The following is a 21,623-nucleotide window of genomic DNA, read 5'->3' as shown; positions in this document are numbered from 1 at the left end:
TAGGTAATGAAATAAAAGAGCAATAGCACAAGAAATAGAAGGAGCAACTGGGGATATTTTAAGTTAGCTGAACTAAACATGAAGTGATAGAGTGCTGCTTGAAAGTGGACACAGACCTCTTAAGAATGTATACTGTAAACTTCTGGACAACCCCTAAGTAATTTTAAAAGAAGTGTAATTGATATTGTATAAGGAGATACAATGGAATCACATACAATACTCAGTAAAAACAAGATAAGTCAGAAAAGAAAAAAGTCTTAAAAAAAAAAAAACAAAAAAACACAAAGCTTCCCTGTGGCTCAGATGGTAAAGAATCTGCCTCCAATGCAGGAGACCAAGGTTCGATCCCTGGGTCAGGAAGATCCGTTGAAGAAGGGAATGGCTACCCACTCCAGTATTCTTGCCTGGAGAATTCAAAGAAAGAGGAACCTGGCAGGCTACCGTCCACAGGGTCATAAGGAACTGGACATGAAGACTTAGACATGACTGAGCGACTTTCACTTTCATGTAGAAGATAACCAACAAGGACCTGCTGTATAGCACAGAAAACTCTACTCAGTATTCTGTAACAACATATGTTGGAAAAGAATCTGAAAAAGAATGAATATGTGTATATATGTGGGTGTGTGTAAAAGCGAATCACTTTGCTGTATGCCTGAAACTAAGACATTATAAATCAACCACACGGCAATAAAACGAAATCATAAACAAAACGAAAAAACAGCCCTCAGAAAGGGAGAAAATACTTGCAAACGAAGCAACTGACAAGGAATTAATCCCCAAAATACACAAAGAGTTCATGCAGCTCAATACCAAAAAAAAATAAAAATAAAAAAATGAGCAAAAGGCCTAGACATTTCCCCAAAGACAAACAGACGGCAAAAAAAAACACGTGAAAAGTTGCCCAACATCATCTGAGAAATGAAGTCAAAACTACAGTGAGGTGTCACCCACACCAGCCAGAGTGGCATTCATCAAAAAGTCCACAAATGATACCTGCTGGGAACGGTGTGGAGAAAAGGGAAGACTCCTACGCTGTTGGTGGGAAGTAAAGTGACACCCCCACCACAGAGAACAGTATGGAGTTTCCTTAAAAACTAGAACAACCACGGGGCTCAGTACTCCCACTCCTGGGCATGTACCCAGGGAAAACCGTACTTCAAAAAGAGACACACAGCCCATGTGTATGGACGACTGAGTGCCTTCACTGTCCCCCTGAAACCATTACAACACTGTTAACTGACCGGCTATGCTCCAATACAAAATGAAAAGGTTCAGAAAAGATACACGCGCCCCAACCTCACAGCAGCACTACTTACAGTCGCCAACCTCAGCGTCCAGTGACAGAGGACTGGATAAAGAAAATGTGGTATTTTGCAATATTTCTCAGCCATTAAAAAAAAAAAGAATGAAATAATGCCATTTGCAGCAACAGGGATGGGCCTAGAGATTCTCATACTAAGTCAGTCCAACAGAGAAAGACAAATATCATTACGATATCACTCATGTATGGAATCTAGTTTTAAAAATAATGTAAATGAACATATTTACAGAAACAGAAAACAGAGAACAGAAACAGACTCACAGACTTCAAAAACAAGCTTACGGTTACCAAAGAGGAAAGGAAGGGGAGGGGCAAATTAGGAGCTTGGGAATAACACACACGTGCTACCATATACAAAGTAATCAACAAGGACCGACTTAAGCACAAGGAATGCCACTCAATCTCTGCAACAACCTTTATCATAAGAGAATCTGAAAAGAATGAACACAGGTATGTGTACACCTGAATCACTTTGCTGTACACCTAAACAAACAACACTGCAAATCAGTTATACTCCAATGGCTTTTTAAAAATAAAATATACACGTAAGAATGAGCGTCAACAGTCAAGATATTCCTGAAAAAGAAAATGTTAGGGGGTTAGCCCTTGCAGATAACACATTTCATTATAAAACTAGAACAATTAAGATGCTATTACAGTGGTAATGGCTCATGAATGATGAAATAAACAGAAGAAAAGTTCAGAAATATATTCATGTACATATGCATGTTGACGCTCAATAGCTCTGACACTGCAAATTGATGTAGAAAAGGATGAAATAATCAATAAGTAGTGCCAGGATAACCGCTGTTGCATAAAAAATTAGACCTCAGTGTCTTACCTTACGTACAGATAAATTTCAAAAATATTAAAAGAACTAGATGTGAAAAGCAAAGTTAATTTTTTAAAAGTAAAGTTAAAAAATTACCTTTTGATTCTAAAGAAAGGAAATTATTTTTAAAAAACAAAAATGATTCATAGAGAAAAAGATTTGGCAGGCATTGATATTTTAAAAGTCTGATTATTCAAAAAACATCAAACTCCAATTGAAGAAATAAGCCCATCTTGAAAACCACATTTTGAATACATATAATTAATAGTCAGGACAAGTAAACAACTTCTACAAATCAATAGGAAAAAAGGATAAATGACTTAAAATGAGCTCTCATTCAGAACATGAACAGAGCGTATGACTGGGCAGTTCACAGAGGAAGGAGACAAAGGGCATATACATGTGAAAACACGCCCAACTGGCGACCAGGAGAAGCGTGAAGAAATATCGCACTGAGGAATCACTTCACACAGTCAGATTTACAAAAAGCAATGTAAAGAGAAGTTTGACCATACAAAGGTACATTACAGAACAATAGGAATACTAACTCGTGTGAATACACATCAACCGAAATGCTTTGAAAGTTCATCTGGACCTAACTGCCCTTCCTGTCCACAGACGGGGAACCCGCAGATACAGAGGGCTGACTGTACTGTGCCGTTTTCAACACTGGACTTGAGCATCCACAGACTTTGGTATCCACAGGGGGTTCCAGAACTAATCCTCTTCAACACTGAGGGGTGACTGTCTCTTAAACGTGAAGACGCACACCTTACCACTTATCATTCTACTCCTGGGAAACTTTAAGATATGTACAAAGAAAACTAGCACACAGATGCTTCCAATAAGATCTCACAAACGGGCTCAGTAACAATGCCTACGCAACAGAAGATAGTTTATACCACAATCTGGCAGCAGACCGTAATATATAATTTTAAATAATGAAAAGCAATTCCTGTATGAACAGGGAGAAACCTCACAAAAATAATGGAGCAAGCTCCAGATGGACAGATACAGTATTTGGGCTTCCTAGGTGGGACTAGTGGTAAAGACTAGTGGTAAAGACCCCACCTGCCCATGCAGGAGACCTCAGAGGTGTGAGTACAACCCCTGGGTCGGGAAGATCCCCTGGAGGAGGGTCTGACAACCCACTCCAGTACTCCTGCCTGGAGAATGCCGTGGACAGAGGAGAGTTAGACGTGACCGAAGCAGCTTGGCACAGATACAGCGTTTATGTTTCTAACTGAAATAATGCTCTTACATATTCACTTTAAAGCAACAGGATATATTGTTTAGAAACATATCAGTATGCATTTAAGAAAATAAATATATGGGAAAAGTTATCCAAAAATTCAGACAGTGGCTGCCTCTAGACAAAAAAAGGAACAATGTGATTAGCAATGGAACAAGAACAAAGAGAGCTCCAATGATGTCTTTGTGATTACACAAGCATTAATTTTGTCATCTTTCATGCCTAAATTTTTCATTAAAAACAAAAATAAAAAGAACATGTGTGTATGTGTGTGTATCTGAATCACATCTGAATCACTTTGCCGTACACCTAAATACAACATTGCAAATCAACTAAACTTCAATTAAAAAACAGCACATAATCTAGAATCAATGTGTGAATTCTAGCCTCATCATTACCATATTACTTTGAACCAGTTAATCAACTTGTCTGAGCCTCATGACCTGATATAAATACAGTTACAATAATATCTGACTTGCAGAGTTATGTGAGAATTAGTGCACTATTGTTAACATACAAGAAGCACTTAGCATAATGCCAGATAGAGAAATCACTCAGTAAGTGGGGGATGTATTTCATCCCTGGGGAGTTGTCTCTTGAGCCTCATTATTATGGAGTCATGTGTATACTGTAGCGCATTCAGAGTTTTCTCAAGAGGGTACGCACGTGTTTCCATAAAGCTTCTGGTGCCTTTAACACCTTGTCAGTTGTGTCATGGGGAAAAATTAGTTGTTGTGGGTACCAGACATCACACCACATTTAAGCAGACTACTGACATTGAGTTAATGGATGAATGCATTAGCAAAATTACCAGAAAAATCTGACCTCTTTGCTAATTGCAAAATAAGCAGCTCTCTAGTCAAGAACTAATTCTAGACCAGCGTTTAAGCAAAGTAGGTAAATGAGCTATTCATGGAACCTTGGAGGTTTTTAACAACTTTCCTCTGCTTCCGTAAATCAACGTGCTGCTCCAGGGGTGCCTCAGCTCTGCACTGAGAGGCAGCTTAGAGTCTCTTACTGCACTGAATTTTCCACAGAAATGAGTAAGTACACCTTCCAGAGACAAGCAAGTCAAAACCCAGTTTAAGGAGTGTCCTGTTAAGAAGAAAGGAGGAGATGCCAGGCCAACTGCACACAAAGGAAACAGCATTTGAGGACGCAGCAAGCCTACACCCTCTGCAGACCAGTGACAGGGGCTCAAGAGAGACCAGACCTGCCAATAAATACCCTGACCTTGGAGTTTCAGCTCCCAGAACTTGGAGAAAGTAGCTGCTGTTTAAGCAACACAGTCTGTGATATTATGGCAGCCCTAGCAAACTAATGAAAATGCTAGTTGATTACATCACAAAAAATATATATATTAAAATTAAAAAATAAAAATAATCAAGTCAGTGAGGGATACGCCTTCTGCTCTTTTGACCCAATCCAGTTCCCAAGGTCCCTCACAGTGAAAGAGAGAAGTCCTTCCATGCGCTTCATCAATATTGCCCAATCTATGATTTTCATCATTGTACTTCACTTCCACTAAAAAGAGAAAAATATATATTTTTGAATAATTTGTCTACGCTAACCACCATGATAGTATATTTGGTCTCAATCTAACTGGTTGCAATCAAATATATAAAACTGGTGGATAAAAAGATTTTTTACTTTAAAAATAAGTTTACTATAACTGATTAACATAAAATCTGACAGATGTTTTCAAATATTTTTGCAAAAATACTAAATCCCTCCCTTGTCCCCCCCTCCCCACAAGATTCAGAGTAAGAACTTGGTCTGAGTTTTTCATGAAACATAAACACGAAATTCTCATTTATCAGTTGCTCCTTAGAGGTGCCAACATATTATATTCTAAGTAAAGGTCCATTAAAATCAAGTAATCAACAAACCACTGGACACTTGCTTTCATTATGATGCTCATTCAAAATGCTGAAGGACAAGAACAGGCAGAAATATTTTTTAATGAAAATAATCCTAGATTCATCACTGCAAAGAGAAACTCCAGGGGCAAAAACAGACTCTCTTGCTGACTAGTGGGCAAATGCATCACTACTATTTACAACAGGTCATTTATATCTCCCTTCCAAATGCAGAGAAAATAATCAAACAGTGTCCTCCAAAGACCTTATGTATTAAATTTAAAAAAACTGACTGCTAGTTTCAGTTCTAGTATTTTTCTCTCCCCTTCACCTTTCCAATGTTTTTCTCTTCTGTGAGAAAATGAGACTTTCTGTCCTGAAATTGTGTAGTCTGGTTAGAACATGAAATCAAACATTATCATTAGAGGTGAAAATAATGCAACCCGTACCTACACTGGCTGAACCAGAACAAATGCCACGTCGGGGGGGCCTCTCATATGTACACCCCAAATGGGCACAAGGCATGGGTTCGCCACACCTCACTTCTCATGGTCTGCTCTGTACACCCCAAACGGGTACAAGGCACGGGTTCACCACACCTCTCTCCTCATGGTCTGCTCTGGAGCCTGACTTCGTCTTGTCTCAAGGCAGCCTGAGTTTCCTTTCAGTGTAATGGATCTGCCATCTCAGGAGGACAAAGATGTAACATGGAAATGCACTTTATAAAAATGCAGGGATGGTTCTATTATTAGATGGAAAGAACACACGCAAAGGTTTTAAATAACACATTATAAGACTGAAGACTACAACTCACAATAAAGAATAAATGAGTCAATATGCAAATACCGCAAACGTAACAGCGACTGAGGCACAGAAGCAATTGCAGGGAAGGGAGAATGGAGTCCAGTGCTAGTTATAAGTGGTTTTAATATTAATACCTCTCTCAGTCCAAGACAGATTTAGAGGAAAAGTCAGTAAAAACACAGAAGACTAAAAATCAAACTCAACAGGGCAGATATTAAACATAAATACTGCAACCTAGGACTTTGACAGTGGAGAATATGTTTTTTCATGTGAACATGTAGCACTCATAAAAACTGACTACATAGAATCCCACACAGAAAAATTAATAAATCCATAGTTAGTTTTAAAATGTTAAAATAAATGTACAAACAACATACTTTGACCATATACAATAAACCATAAACGAATAACAAAATTTTAAAGTCTCATCTACTTACAATTTTTTATGTGATATTAAAGAACTCTTGAATCAAAGGGAAAAACACAAAATGAAGACAGTTTCTCGAAAATAATGACAATGAAACAGTTTTCTGAATCCAGTGGAACACTGCTAAAGCAGTGCTCAGAAAAAAGAATGAAATACTTATATTTATAATAATTATTAAGAAAAAACAGCTCAAAACAATGGTAAAAAAAACAAAACAAAACAAAATAAACCAGAAAGGGCCAAAGGGACAAATTTTCAAAACAAGAGATTAGTAAAGTAGAAACCATTAAAAATATCAGAAGTCACAAACTACCAACCAACTCACAACTGGATCTGATCTTCATACACTACAACAGAATAAACTCCAACTGGACCGCAGGTATGAATGCAAAATAATATCACCCACACAAATTGTAGAAGAAAACAATTTAAAATTGATTGGAAAAACATTTTCTAACCATGCTTTAAAATCCAACAACCATTGAAGAGATAGTTAATTTGGCCATATAAAACAAATGCCATTAAATAAAGGCAAAAGTTAAATTACCTATGATAAACTGGAAGAGAAACTGTAATTTTATCACAAAGGGTTTATATCCTCCATACATAAAGTACTTCTCAAAACTGAGAAAACAACGTGTTAAAAGGCAGGGCGGTAAAGGTGCTTAACGATATGGACGGATAGAAACTAAACCTTTGGTGGTGGGTACACTGGAGTGCATACAGAAGTCAAAACAATATTGCACACATGAAATATATAATACCATAAATCAAGAAAACAAAACAAAAACGTAGGGGAAACAGGCTTTCTGGTTCAACAGGTAAGGAGCTTAGAAGACACCATTCCATCCTTAATGCAACAGAAAGCTAAACAGACTGAAAATCAACAACTCTTGGATCTAGAGGTGAGGTGAAGACAGAGAAACTCAGGAGAGGTAGAAACGCAAAAACAAGGCAAACAGCTTACCTGAGCAGAGGCTCCAGCGTGGGTAATTCTGTGGGGTCCAGGGCCTGGGCGGAACAGCCGAGATGTAACCGAGGAGATGCGGGGGGCTCAGGAGGACAAGCCTGAGAGTTAGAAACTCCAGGGGGACCCAGTCGTAGGTGGGTGGAGGGGTCCCTGAGAGACTGTGAGGTTTACCTCTAGGAGGCGACCTGACTCACAGCCTCAAAGACAAAGCTCCTCTGCCTCTGGCCGGGGAGGGGGAAGGAGCCATTTTGAAACTTCCCAGAGTGCTCTGCGGTTAACAAGGCTGCCTGCAGGAGAAACCAATTAACCCGAGCCTGACTGCTGAGGGAAGCGAAACACCAGCTCCAGCAAGCTCTACCCTTGCGGTGGGAGAAGGGAAAACCGGCTGAAGCCCCACCCCAACCCCCACGGACACAGGCGCCTGGAGGGCTACAGAAAGAAACAAAAGAAGTGCTGGACGTAAAAACACTGAAAAAGAAACGAAGACTGCCTCTGATGGCTTGTTAAGTAGACTAGACATGGCTGAGGGAAGAATCTTTGAGCTAGAGGATATAGTGAAAGTGAAAGTTGCTCAGTCGTGTCCCACTCCTTGCGACCCCATGGACTATACAATCTATGGGATTCTCCAGACCGAACACTGGAGTGGGTAGCTTTTCCCTTCACCAGGGGATCTTCCCAACCCAGGATCCGAACCCAGGTCTCCTGCATTGCAGGCAGATTCTTCACCATCTGAACCAGAGGGGAAGCCCAGAGGATATAGCAAAAGAATCCTTAAAAACTGAGAAGCAAAGAAAATAAAGCCTAAAAAAAATAAAGAATATCCAGGGCTGCAGAACAACTTCAAAAGGAAAAGAGTGAAAGGAACAGAATAAATATTCCAAACGACAGAGACAGAATTTCTCCAAGTTAATGTCAGACACCAAGCCAGGATCCAGGCTGCTCAGAAAATACCAAGAAGCATGAAAACTAAAAAAGACAAAAATGCACCTAAGAATATCATCTTGAAACTACAGGGAATCCAAGATAAAAAACTCTGAAAGCAGAGAAAAACCCTACCTATAGAGGAACAAAGATAAAAATTATATCTGACTTCTCAGAAACCATGCAAGCTAGAAGAAAGCAGAGTGAAACATTTAGTGTTGAGGAAAAGAAACGAAAACAAGCACTGACCTGGAACTCAGCACTCTGTGAAACTATCCATCAAAAGTAAAGGAGAAATAAATACTTTCTCAGGCAAAAACTGGGCAATTATTACAAGTAGAACTGCCCTTGCTGCTACTGCTGCTAAGTCACTTCAGTCGTGTCCGACTCCATGTGATCCCACAGACGGCAGCCACCAGGCTCCCCCATCCCTGGGATTCTCCAGGCAAGAACACTGGAGTGGGTTGCCATTTCCTTCTCCAATGCGTGAAAGTGAAAAGTGAAAGGGAAGTTGCTCAGTCGTGTCCGACTCTTAGCGACCCCACGGACTGCAGCCTACCAGGCTCCTCCATTCATGGGATTTTCCAGGCAAAGTACTGGAGTGGGGTGCCATTGCCTTCTCCAAGACCTGCCCTTAGGAAATGTTAAAAGAAATTTTGAAGAGAGAGAGAAAAATAATATAGATCAGAAAGTTGGATCTTCATAAATAAAAGAACATCAAGGAAGAAGTGAAGGTAGAACAAAAACATTTCTCTTATTCTTAGTTTATCCAACAGAACAATCTGTACAGAATAACAATAGCAACAGTGTGTTCGGTTGTATATGCCTGTGTACGTGTCTGTGCATATTGTGTACACTTTTGCATGAAAAGTGAAAGTCTTAGTCGCTCAGTCGTGTCCCACTCTTCTCGACCCCATGGACTGTAGCCCACCAGGCTCTTCTGTTCACGGGATTCTCCAGCCAGGAATACTGGAGTGGATTGCCATGCCCTCCTCCAGGGAATCTTCCTGACCCAGGGACTGAACCAGATCTCCCACATTGCAGACAGATTCTTTACGATTTGAGCTAACCGGGAAGCCCTACTTATGTGTAAGCGTGCGTTATACAATACATGTGTGTGTGTATTTCTAAACTTGTATGTAAGTGGAATAAAGAGCATCAATGATAGGAGGGATGAGAGGAAGGAATTAAGATTATACATGTATGTGTGTGGCTGAGTCCCTTTGCTGTCAACCTGAACCTATCACAACATTGTTAATCAGCTATACTCCAAGACAAAATAAAAAGTTAAATAAAATAAATGTAAAAAAAAAAGAAAATTAAAAGTCTCCCCACACATTACTTTTTCTGAATGTTTCTACTTACTGTATGCTATGCTGTCAAGCCAGTTTGCTTACATTTTGCACATATATCAGAAAAACATAAAGCAAAATGTGTTAAATCATTTAATATCCACATGCTCTTTCAATAGTAAGCTTTCATTCCCAAAGCAGCAGCAGCAGCCTTTCAGAACTCTTAAAATAACCTCTCTCTCTTCTGCTTAAAGAATAATTTTTTTGTTAAGCATATTGTTAATAGTCAAAGACTTCAATATTTAGCTCTCCATGCCATTCATGTAATAAGGGGGAAATTAAGTGATTTATATAACTAGCAGTGTATGTGGAAAATATATAGTCCTTTGTGACGGTAACAGGTTAGAATAGACATAGCGTTGCTTTTCACTTTGAGAAGAAATAAACAGCTTAAGCTATTCCTGGGACACTTTTTTAATTGTGATAAATCATATGGAAAAATAAACGGGAATATATTTCCCTTACAGAAGGGAAACTGCCGTGTCTGTTCTAAGTTGTTCCCAGCCTAACTGTCAGACAGTGGTGGATTCCTAGCCTCATTTTCCCCTTCCTCTCCTTGTTTTGGTATGTCAGGAGATGTTATCCTAAAAAAAGAGTAGGGGAAAGGTGGGCTATTTTGCTACTTGATAGCTGCTCTAATAAAAACCTTTAGAGAGCAGAAGGTTATATATGCCTTTTGGAAAAAATAAGATCAAGGGATTTAGATTCAATATGTCTCTCATCACTACAGATGTATTCTGTTCTATTTATGTTTATGTTAATTCAAGTAGTTGTCATTTTTTAGGCTCTTGTTTATACCTAAGGATGAATCATGTTTGAGAAAGAAACTCTTATCAGTGGCCCCCTTTTATCTGTTGCTTTTTTCTATACATCTATTCTGTGACAGTCCTGAATAAGTATACCTAATATGTATTTTTTTAAGTTTTATTTTATTTTTAAACTTTACATAATTGTATTAGTTTTGCCAAATATCAAAATGAATCCACCACAGGTATACATGTGTTCCCCATCCTGAACCCTCCTCCCTCCTCCCTCCCCATACCATCCCTCTGGGTCGTCCCAGTGCACTAGCCCCAAGCATCCAGTATCGTGCATCGAACCTGGACTGGCATCTCGTTTCATACATGATATTTTACATGTTTCAATGCCATTCTCCCAAGTCTTCCCACCCTCTCCCTCTCCCACAGAGTCCATAAGACTGTTCTATACATCAGTGTCTCTTTTGCTGTCTCATACACAGGGTTATTGTTACCATCTTCCTAAATTCCATATATATGCGTTAGTATACTGTATTGGTGTTTTTCCTTCTGGCTTACTTCACTCTGAATAATAGGCTCCAGTTTCATCCACCTCATTTTTGAACCATGTGAAATTGCTGTTTTGTAGGTAAAAGAGATCAAATGTACACAGAAGTCATCAGATGATTTTGTTTTTATGTGGAAAAACAGAGAAGTAAACAGGAGAAAATATAAAATAGAATAGAAGCTCCTTCTCTGGTGGCTCAGATGGTAAAGAATCTGCCTACAATGCAGGAGACCCGGGTTTGATCCCTGGGTCCGGAAGATCCCCTGGAGAAGGAATGGCAGTATTCTAACCTGGAGAATCCCATGGACAGAGGAGCCTGGCAGGCTTCAGTCCATGGGGTCACAAAAAGTCGGACAGGACTGAGTGACTAGGCACAGAAAATATTTAACAGTAGTTCCCAATTAATATTTGTTGAATGAGAAAATCATATAAGTAACTAATAGGTTAAAGCCAACTCCAAATTTAAAAAATGAATCAAACAATTTCATTGCAAACTGTTTTTGAAACACTAAGTTGAAGCCAACATTATATAAACAACATATTTAAAATCACCTACATTTCCTGTACTGTCTAAATTTGAACTTTCATTTTAATCTCAAAGTTAAAATTTCTTACAAATCCAGAAAGCAACAAATATAATACCTCAAATTCGAAAAAGCATGATGGCAATAAAGTGAGTGTTCTTTACCTGCTCCCAATGTAGGGATGAGAGTAAAACTTCCGTAGAGAAGTTCTAGCCTATGTTCCCAAATAGGAAACAGCCTAAAAAACAAGTAATTTTCTGTGTAATAATCTCGTGCTTTTATGCCTACTGATCACGTCAGCTTGTATTCTTAAACAAAAGCTGATTATTTTTCCTAAAGACAGTGTAAGAATTGGTGTCATGTAAGTTTTATGAAGGAAGTTGATATTCAAAGAAGGAGAGGTGCTTGTTTGAGGTCCTACTAGCAGTCTAGTTTATCTCCATAGAGATGAGAGTTTATCTCCCTGTTTCTTAGAGATTATTTCTTTATACCATGCCTCATGAGATGGACAGACTTCTGCAAATGGACTAGGAAAAAAAATCACAAAGCTGCATGCTGCTTTAGGCTATTAGATGAGTGGTAGCAAAGCTTATCGGAGAAGGCAATGGCACCCCACTCCAGTACTTTTGCCTGGAGAATCCCAGGGACGGGGGAGCCTGGTGGGCTGCCGTCTATGGGGTTGCAGAGTCGGACACGACTGAAGTGACTTAGCAGCAGCAGCAGCAGCAAAGCTTATGGGAAAAGGCAGTGGCACCCACTCCAGCACTCTTGCCTGGAAAATCCCATGGGGAGAGGAGCCTGGTAGGCTGCAGTCCATGGGGTCGCTAAGAGTCGGACACGACTGAGCGACTTCCCTTTCGCTTTTCACTTTCATGCATTGGAGAAGGAAATGGCAACCTACTCCAGTGTTCTTGCCTGGAGAATCCCAGGGACGGGAGCCTGATGGGCTGTCGTCTATGGGGTCGCACAGAGTCGGACATGACTGAAGTGACTTAGCAGCAGCAGCAAAGCTTATCATGGCGTGAGTTTGAGCAAGCTCCAGGAGTTGGTAACGGACAGGGAGGCCTGGCGTGCTGCAGTCCATGGGGTCACAAAGAGTGGACATGCCTGAGCGACTGAACTAAACTGAGAAAACCATAACTTAGTCTCTAGGCTTTCATTTTCAAGCTCCTACACTACATTTTCTTTCGTCCCTCTTGACTTCTTAATGTGAGGCTATACTCATCATGAAAAAAGCACCCAAACCCTCATCCATCTATTCTATTAGTGCCTTTCTTTATTATTTTTATTTATTTGGCTGCTCTGAGTTTTCGTTGCAGCACAGTGGATCTATCAATAGTTCTCCGACCAGGGATTGAACCTGGGAGCCCTGCATTAAGAGCCTCAAGTCCTAGCCACTGGAGCGCCAGGAAGTCCCAGCTGTTTCTTTTTCTCCTGAGTCCAGCTGGCTCACAGCATTGTCTTAGTTTCAGGCACACAGCACAGAGATCCAGTTGGATAGAGAGAAGAGAGTAAAAGAATCTTTTTCAGATTCTTTTCCCAATTAGGTTATTACAAAATATCGAGTATAATTCCCTGTGCTATAGAGTAGGTCCTTGCTATTTATCTGTTGTGTATATACTAGTGTGTAATTGTTTTCCTTAAAGCAGAAGATCTGTGGAGGTAGAATTTGTGAATGTTGCTAATAGCGTTTTCTTCAAAGCAGTGAGATGAATGTTAAGGAAGGATCTTGGGGCCACTCATTTCATCTAACGTTCTGACGAGACTCTTCGAGGTGAGGGGGAACGTGGCCACTGCACATAACTCATCCTCCCACTCAGTGAGAAGTCCCATCGGACATCCCACCGCTGTCATTGCAGTACCTACCACAGAGACATTTAATGAAGTCGGTTGTCTGAAAGGACAAGTCACAGGATATGTGCCACCAGGCCAAACACCTCCCTGGAGCACTCTGTCAGCTCTGCCTCTATCCTGAGATGACCCACCGCAATAGCAGGTGAGAAGTAATTGGTCTGGAGGTGACAGATAACTCCCAAGTAATAGCAGCCAAGAAAAGCAGGACAGAAGTCACTTGAGCACCAGCCTTCGGTGCCTGCTGTTGAAAATGAGCTTTCGTGTGAGCCCAAACCGAAAGAGGTTTTCCAGAATGTTCATATAACCTTCTGTATTTTAAAATTTTACACTATTGATACCATGTACAAAATAACTAATGAGAACCTACTGTATCCCACAAGGAACTCCACTCAGTGCCCTGTGGTGACCTGAATGGGACGGAAATCCAGAAAGGGAGGCAGTGTGTGTATATATGTACACATATATATGTGGCTGATTCACTTTGCTGCACAGCAGAAGCTAACACAACATTGTAAAGCAACTCTACTCCAATAAAAATTAATTTAAAAAGTAAAATAAAATCTATGTATGTTGATCAAAGAAACAAAAAGCAGTGGGTTTTGCTCTATGTAAACTGTGGCCATGCTAGCACTCTCCACAAGATTGATGGGCCAATTCTCAAAATCCTAGATGTAATTTTCCACAACATTTGACCAGTTAAATATACATAAAGAGTTTGGCAACAGTTTTCACTTCATTGTCGGTGATTTTTTAAACACAGACAGAAACAGGGAGGAAATCCTCAAAAGAATGAAATCATTAGAGTCAATTCTATTTGTGTATTTTTAGACAATCAGAACAGTTCTTTGAAGGCAGCTTGTGGTAATAATTTTATGCATGTTTCCTATACAGCCTGGGCCTGGAATCTGCCCTGATCTGGCTTCCTGGTTGGCCGCCCTCCTATAAACACTGCAAAAATGAAATGCTGCCATAAGGAATTGTCCCCGAGACAGGCCAGTCCACAGAAGCACATGCCACAGTGGCCCCTGAACCAGGAAGACCAACCAGTTCATCAGACTCCAGAAGTTACTGCTAAACAGATCATGAGCCTTCTTCCCTCCAACTACAGCAATGACCATGAGGACGACGGTATATTGAGAATTTAGGATCAAACGCTGAGTTACTCTCCCAAACCCTTCCTTGTAACAGCACATCACGACTGGTCATGTTCTCCAAACTTTGCGGGTGAAAATGCTTGTCCGAAGCCTCGTGGCAAGAGGCCTGTCCCCGACCCTGCACCCACCTACAGTAGTGAAAACTGTTAAGTCAGCCTGCGGTCAGTCGGATGACAGACCTCTAAAGCTGGCGGCAGCAGTCAGCCAAGTCCCGAACAGTAATGATGCACGATAGAATAGAGCTTTCCCCAGAATGGGAGATTTATACTGCCATCTCTTTTAAGCCCGTTAACATGCCTCCCAGAAGTTGCCGAGGTAGAAACAAAAACCAGAAAAAGAGCAATAACAAAAGAAAAGTCTGAAATGTCGTGTTGACATGAAAACCAGAGAGAAGAACATTTAAATCTATTTTGAAAAATAACTTTCAATTCTGTCCAAGTAAATTGCATCTCTCTTTAGTGAATGCGAGTGACTTCTGCTGCCTAATTATGTGAACAGGGAAAGAAAGACATAAAAGGCAATTTGAAATGAAATCAGCTGTGACATGACCTTCAGTGCATGTAAAATACTTGTTTTCAATATAAAATTAGGTATTTTTAATCAATACAAAATTAGTTTCTACCAAACACCACTTGATGAAGGATGAACAATATTTTGTAAATGTCACTTTGGAGGGGTTCCAAATTATTAGGACATTGGGGATAGTTTACATCTCTTGTTTTGTTTTTTTTTTTTTTGCCTTTTAAAAAATTTTAAATTTTTATCGGAGTGTAGTTGCTTTACAATGTTGTGTTAGTCTCTGCTGTACAGTAAAGTGAATCAGCCATACATACACATATATTCTTTTTTTGGATTTCCTTCCCATTTAGGTCACCGCGGAGTGCTGAGTAGAGCTCCCTGTGCTGTACAACAGGTTCTCATCAGTTATCTATTTGATACACAGTGTAAGTAAAGAGTGTGTGTGTGTATATACCTGTATATCTTGTTTTATTCATCTACTTATTTATTCATTCATCCCACAAATAGTTTATTAAACATTAGGACCTAAGGATAACATAGCTTCCCTGGTGGCTCAGGGGTAAACCTGCCAAGTGGGAGACGGGGTTCAATCCCTGGGTCAGGAAGATACCCTGAAGAAGGAAATGACAGCCCACTCCAATATTCTTGACTGGAAAGTCCCATGGACAGAGGAGCCTGCTGGGCTACAGTCCATGGGATCACAAAGAGTTGGACACAATTTACCAACTAAATAACAGCAAGGATAAAATATCGGGCAGTAGCAGCAGCATAAAGTATGGTCTCTGACCCAGGGATATCTAAAGGCTAGATTTAAACATTTATATAAAAGTGTTCATTAAGCTCCTCTATGTGCAAAGGGCTCTGTTTTACCTTTAGGATGAGAAGGTGGGGGTACACAGGACACCAACTTCAGACCAAACTGCACGCAAAGAGCAGAAGGAAGGAAACTGAACTGCAGTGGCTCAAGAAGAGAGCGCAGAGGTGGTGCAGACGAGAGCTTACAGTGGGTTTGGACCATCTAGCGCCAGGGCGTAGCGAGCAGGCCTGGGGGAGGTGGTCTGTCCCTCATCACAGCCACGGTCGCGGTTGATGATGGGCAGGAGGTCTGAATAAGGAGCAGGGGTGCCTGGCTCCTGTCCCATGGCCGGGTCTCCCCTGCAAGGGACCTGGCAGCTTCCTGCGTTAGTCTCCTCCTTGATCAGGTGAGAGAATTTGGACCAGGCAGTCTGTGTGTTCCCTCACTTAATTTCAGTTCAGTTCAGTTGCTCAGTCGTGTCCAACTTTTTGCGACCCCATGAATCGCAGCACGCCAGGCCTCCCTGTCCATCACCAACTCCCAGAGTTTACCCAACTCATGACCATTGAGTTGGTGATGCCATCCAACCATCTCATCCTCTGTCGTCCCCTTCTCCCACCTTCAATCTTTCCCAGCATCAGGGTCTTTTCCAATGAGTCAGCTCTTCGCATCAGGTGGCCAAAGTATTGGAGTTTCAGCTTCAACATCAGTCTGTCCAATGAACACCCAGGACTGATCTCCTTTAGGATAGACTGATAAATTTAAGCAATGTAAAATATTTTTTAATTTTATTCTGAGAAGGGACTATCAGTGGAGAAACACTTGGCGGAGGGGGGGCAGCTCACAGCATGCAGGATGGTAGTTCCTCAACCAGGGATTGAACCCACGGACTCCGCAGTGGAAGACCAGAGTCTTAACCACTTGGCCGCCAGGAAAGTCCCAGCGTAAAGGCGTTTTTGCCTCTAAATTCGGCAACTGAACCTTCCTGACTAGAAAGACTCAGTATTTCAACACATCTCATGAGCACCTTCCAAAGCACCTTTCCAGCCCTTGTTTGCCAATGACAGTGAGCTGTGAGGTGGACAGAGTGTATCTTAGGAGCTTATTATTCAGGTAGAAATGATAACAGGCATATAATATCCGTCTATACGGTACTGAGCCCTGACCCACCATGCTGCTGTTTTCTCGGTGCCGCGCCTTCCAGGAGGGGCTCCGCCTAGTGGCTGCACTTACAGCCGCCCACCTGCCAGGATCCGCGGACTGAGTCCTACTGACCACTGCATCTGCAGTTCTACCAGGACTGGTGTATGTCTTTGTGTTAAGACATCATCTCTGGATGTCTATCCAAGATGAACATCCCCTTAGAGAGTTCACTGCAACGGGCCATGCGCCAAGAGGGGATTAAGGAGAGAAAAGTTTGCCCTCTACACTGACTGAGTAGGAGAGAAAGTCACTCAGTGCAAAGCAAGCTGCCTGGGGGAGGCCCCCCTCCTCTGCAGGGAGAACTCTAGGCGATCAGGGGCCCAGCGAAAGCCCTGCATTTGCCCAGAGCCGAGATCTGCCTGTGTCAGGAAAAGAAACACGGAACAAGGCAGGAGATGCAGAAGACAAACTTCATTCATTTTATAATTTCTCTGAGGGTTCAGCCTAGGGCCAGATGTCTGTCATCTAGTCGGTAAGACTCAGGGTGACTGCCCTCTTCATCTTGATGCTGAAGCATTTTCATTGTTTAGATGTGTTCATGGACATGTCAAGAAGGGTGGAGATTAAATGAGATGTTGCACGTGAAATGACTTGTATCAACTCTAAAGTGTGGAACAGATGTGCTTGCTTTTACATGATGGAGAAAGCAAGGGCAGAGGGCTTTAGAGGATGAAGGGTAAGGTGGGGGCGTTGCTGTACAAATGCATAAAACTGCATTCTGGCAGCATAAGCTAATTCAGCCCTAAAAGCATTCTGCTCTTTTAATCATAGCATCCCTCCATCCCTTCTGGGTGGACCTTTGGGAGAAAAGCTTTCCCTGACTGAACACAGCAGGGCCGTGGCACAGCAGAAAGGAGTCTCATAGGGAAAAGAGGAGCTTGCAGGAGCAGTTAGCCCCACAGCATGTCAGGATGACATCGGGGTTCAGCTGAGAGAAACCCTGTTCTGTATCAGGAGGAAAAACTCATCCAGAAGCTCCACATGTCCAAAGAATCCATCACATCACACTGCATCCATTCATGCTGTGTCACATGAAGGACGCTGAGTCTGTTCACACTGTGACGTAAGAGCACCAACTGTGGGCTGACTCTGAGTCTCCCACACGTGGATGATGAGCTGTATCCTGTTTCCATGGCCACCGTATCTGCAACACTTAGGGGATGGTGACAAAGCATCATCATTTCTGAAAGCTGACCACTGAGCTGACTTCAGCGATAGTCAGTGACCAGTTCTCCATTCCCAATGTCTATAACGGTCACACGAAGTCTTTTGAAACCTCTGGTTTACAAAAGCACAATCAGTACTGGGTGGGAGGGAGTTTGGGGGAGGATGGATACACATAGATATATGGCTGAGTCCCTTTGCTGTCCACCTGTAACTATCACAACACCTAATCAGCTATAGGTAAGGTAAGGTGAAGTCGCTCAGTCATGTCCAACTCTTTGCGACCCCACGGACTGTAGCCTACGAGGGTCTTCCATCCATGGGATTCTCCAGGCAAGAATACTGGAGTGGGTTGCCATTTCCTTCTCCAGAGGATCTTCCCAACCCAGGGATTGAACCCAGGTCTCCCGCATTGTAGGCAGATGCTTTACCGTCTGAGCCACCAGGATAAAAGGTTAAAAAAATTCAACAGGAGAAGATCCAACCTCAAACAGAGAAGAGATGAATTCTGATTCTTGTAGGAACATCTCAGTAGTTTGCTTATACAAGGTTCTGATGATTCAAACTTTTGCTCATGAGACTTCCTTTTCCCCAACACAGTTCCAAAGCCTCAGATCCCATATTCCAGATTCCGTTTCCATTTCCCAAATCACTGTTCCATCCTCAGCTCTATTTGCTCCTTCTTTTTAATTTTCAGGATGAAGTGGAAGGAAACCAGGTGCTCACCCTGATTTCAGAGAGAAAATACCCAGAATGTTCCACTTGTGAACCCCATCCGTTCACCGTTTTCCCCCTGAGGATGCTGCCAGCACAGGAAGTACCCCGGAGGCAGAGGCGCTGCTGGAAGCAGTTAGGCTGTGATGAGAGGAGCGCAGAGCCCGAGGGCCTACTGCAGAGAGGTCCAGCTCAGCACCAGGCCTCCTTGGAATTTCTAGCTCTGTGGACTAACCTACATCCCCACAGGAGAGGTCACCAGCCACAAAGCTTTTCTGGAGCTGTGTTCCAGGAGGGACGCCAGTCTGGCCAAGAGTGGCCTGGGATGGCTCAGTGGGAACGCCTGGGCAATCCCTCGCCATGCCCTGCAAACCATCATCACTGGAAGGAAGCTTTGAGGGGACAGGGTCCAGAGAGGAGATTCCCCCCACACCACACCCATCTCAGATGGCCACGCAGAATGAGAAGAGACACCTCCGTCCTTGGGGAAGTGAGAACTGAAAGGCACTCTTCTGTCAGGGCACTTGGGACCAAGCCAGTTAAAAAAGGAGAAAGCACTTGATACCCATTAGAATACAAAAGACGGAAAGCTGATGACGCTACGTAAAGGCAAAGACAGTATGCGGAGAGCGCAGAACGGCAATACTTCAAGAGAACGGACTGGGAGCACTTAAATTGCACACATTTCTCATAACCCATCAGTTTTAATGATATAAACATGCCACACACACACACAGTACATATATATCCCAAAAGCTCCTTTTAGGGATCACTATCTCTGTGTAATTGGGAGTCAGGAAATTGATGACGATTTGAGTATCCACTGGGGCTTCCCTGGTGGTTCGGATAGTAAAGAACTAGCCTGCCAATGCAGGAGATGCAAGAAATGTGAGTTCAATCCTCTGGATCGGGAAGATCCCCTGGAGATGGAAATGGCAACCTACTCCAGTATTTTTGCCTGGGAAATCCCATGGACAGAGGCGCCTGGTGGACCACAGTCCATGGGATCACAAAGAGCTGGACACAACTGAGCGTGCACACACACACACAGAGTCTCTATCACTGAAAGAGTGAGTAGGGAGAATATGTACATGCAATACTTTGATTTAAACAACAAAGTACACATATTAATATAAATGGATCTTATACATATGTTTGAAGGAATAAGCAGAATGAGATGAATAATGCAACACCGTTTGCATAAGTTAAAAATATAGGCACACAGGACATGGAAGCAACCTAGATGTCCATCGACAGATGGATGGATAAAGAAGATGTGATACAGATATACAATGGAATATTGCTCCACCATAAAAATAAATGAAATTGAATCAGTTGAAATGAGCTGGATGAGCCTAGAGTCTGTCATACAGAGTAAGTCAGTCAGAAAGAGAAAAACAAATATATCTTGATGCATATATACGGAATCTAGACAAATGGTACTGATTAACCTACTTGCAGGGCGGGTATAGAGACACAGATGTAAAGGGACTTGTGGGCACAGTGAGGGAAGGAGAGCCCTGCGAGTGGAGACAGCGGCACTGACATGCACACACAACCCCGTGTGACAGCAGCCAGCCATTGGGGCTGCTGTGCAGCACACGGAGCCCAGCCTGCCACTCGGTGATGACCTGGGGTGGGGGGAGAGGGGGTGAGCCTCAAGGAGGAGGGGACAGATGCATACATAGGGCTGAGTCCCAGTGTTGCACAGCAGAAACTAACATTAGAAAGCAGTTGCATTCCAATAAAAAAATAAGAATACAGGCACACTAACTAGAATATCCATTTGGGAACAATGATGGCAAACCAAGACATTCCCCTTAAACACTACAGAAAATTGTCTGTGGGGGCGGGACGGGGAGGACATAAAAGTAGGAGATGGGTATAAAAGAAGAGGGAAGGGAGAAAATAAGAGAGGAAGGATTCTTCTATAGAGTTATGATAACTTGCCATGACTAGGAAATAGGTTCCATGCGATTATCTGCATGAGTCCAAACAACATCCCATCTGTAGAGTCTGATTAACATACACAGTGCTTCTCCTCTCTTACCACCTTCTCCCTATCAACAGTCTCAGATGGAATAAAACCATATGCTTACGACAAACACCAGAAAGGAGAGCTACCAGACCAGATGGGTCTCCCTGTAGACCCACAGGGCTCCCTCTACACACGGCATATCCGGAGCCACACCTGGGATTCTTGCAGAGACTTTCTGAAAATCACTACACTTCAAAGTTGGAAAAGAACTTATATCACAATCAGCCTTCACAATTTACAGATGAGGTGGCTGGAACCCCTCAAGATAACAAGTGACCCAGAAAGAGAACGTACGTTCCTTCACTCCAGCTGGGGATTTTCCACTACATACTTTAACTACACAATTTAACACTAAACAACTTTATCTTGTATAACTTTTTGAGGGCAATGGCAATGTCTTATTTGCCTCCCTCACTGAATCCAACTCAAAAATTTTGTATCAATGAATAGAAGTTTATTTATTCCAAAATGTTGGTTGGCCAGTTCTTCTATCATCAAGTTTATAGGTTCAATCGCAGTAAAGACCGACAATTTCTATTCTACAAACGGATCCTATTGGTCAAGATGAGGTCTGGGTCCACAGCAGACCCAGTGAGTTGGTGCCATGATGA

The 21,623-nt window shown here is 42.1% G+C and overlaps 1 long non-coding RNA gene across 15 annotated transcripts in view; it reads right to left on the bottom strand.

Moving 5' to 3' along the window:
- LOC147356037 (uncharacterized) overlaps positions 1-21,623 on the bottom strand; it is a 214,512-nt gene that overhangs the window by 83,123 nt on the left and 109,766 nt on the right. For 14 of the 15 annotated variants that reach the window (XR_015142990.1, XR_015142988.1, XR_015142981.1 and 11 more), the window contains exon 1: positions 7,466-9,702. This is a non-coding gene — a long non-coding RNA (uncharacterized LOC147356037). Of the gene's footprint in view, positions 1-7,465; positions 9,703-21,623 lie in introns of those variants that run through there. The other variant, XR_015142984.1, reaches the window with a different exon arrangement.

This window comes from Bos grunniens, chromosome 16, assembly GCF_055505025.1.
Source record: "Bos grunniens cultivar Pamir isolate PY7600 chromosome 16, Bosgru_T2T1.0, whole genome shotgun sequence".
Lineage (NCBI taxonomy): Eukaryota > Metazoa > Chordata > Mammalia > Artiodactyla > Bovidae > Bos > Bos grunniens.
Note: the sequence above shows the minus strand (reverse complement) of the source record. Positions and strands in the feature narration are given on the sequence as shown.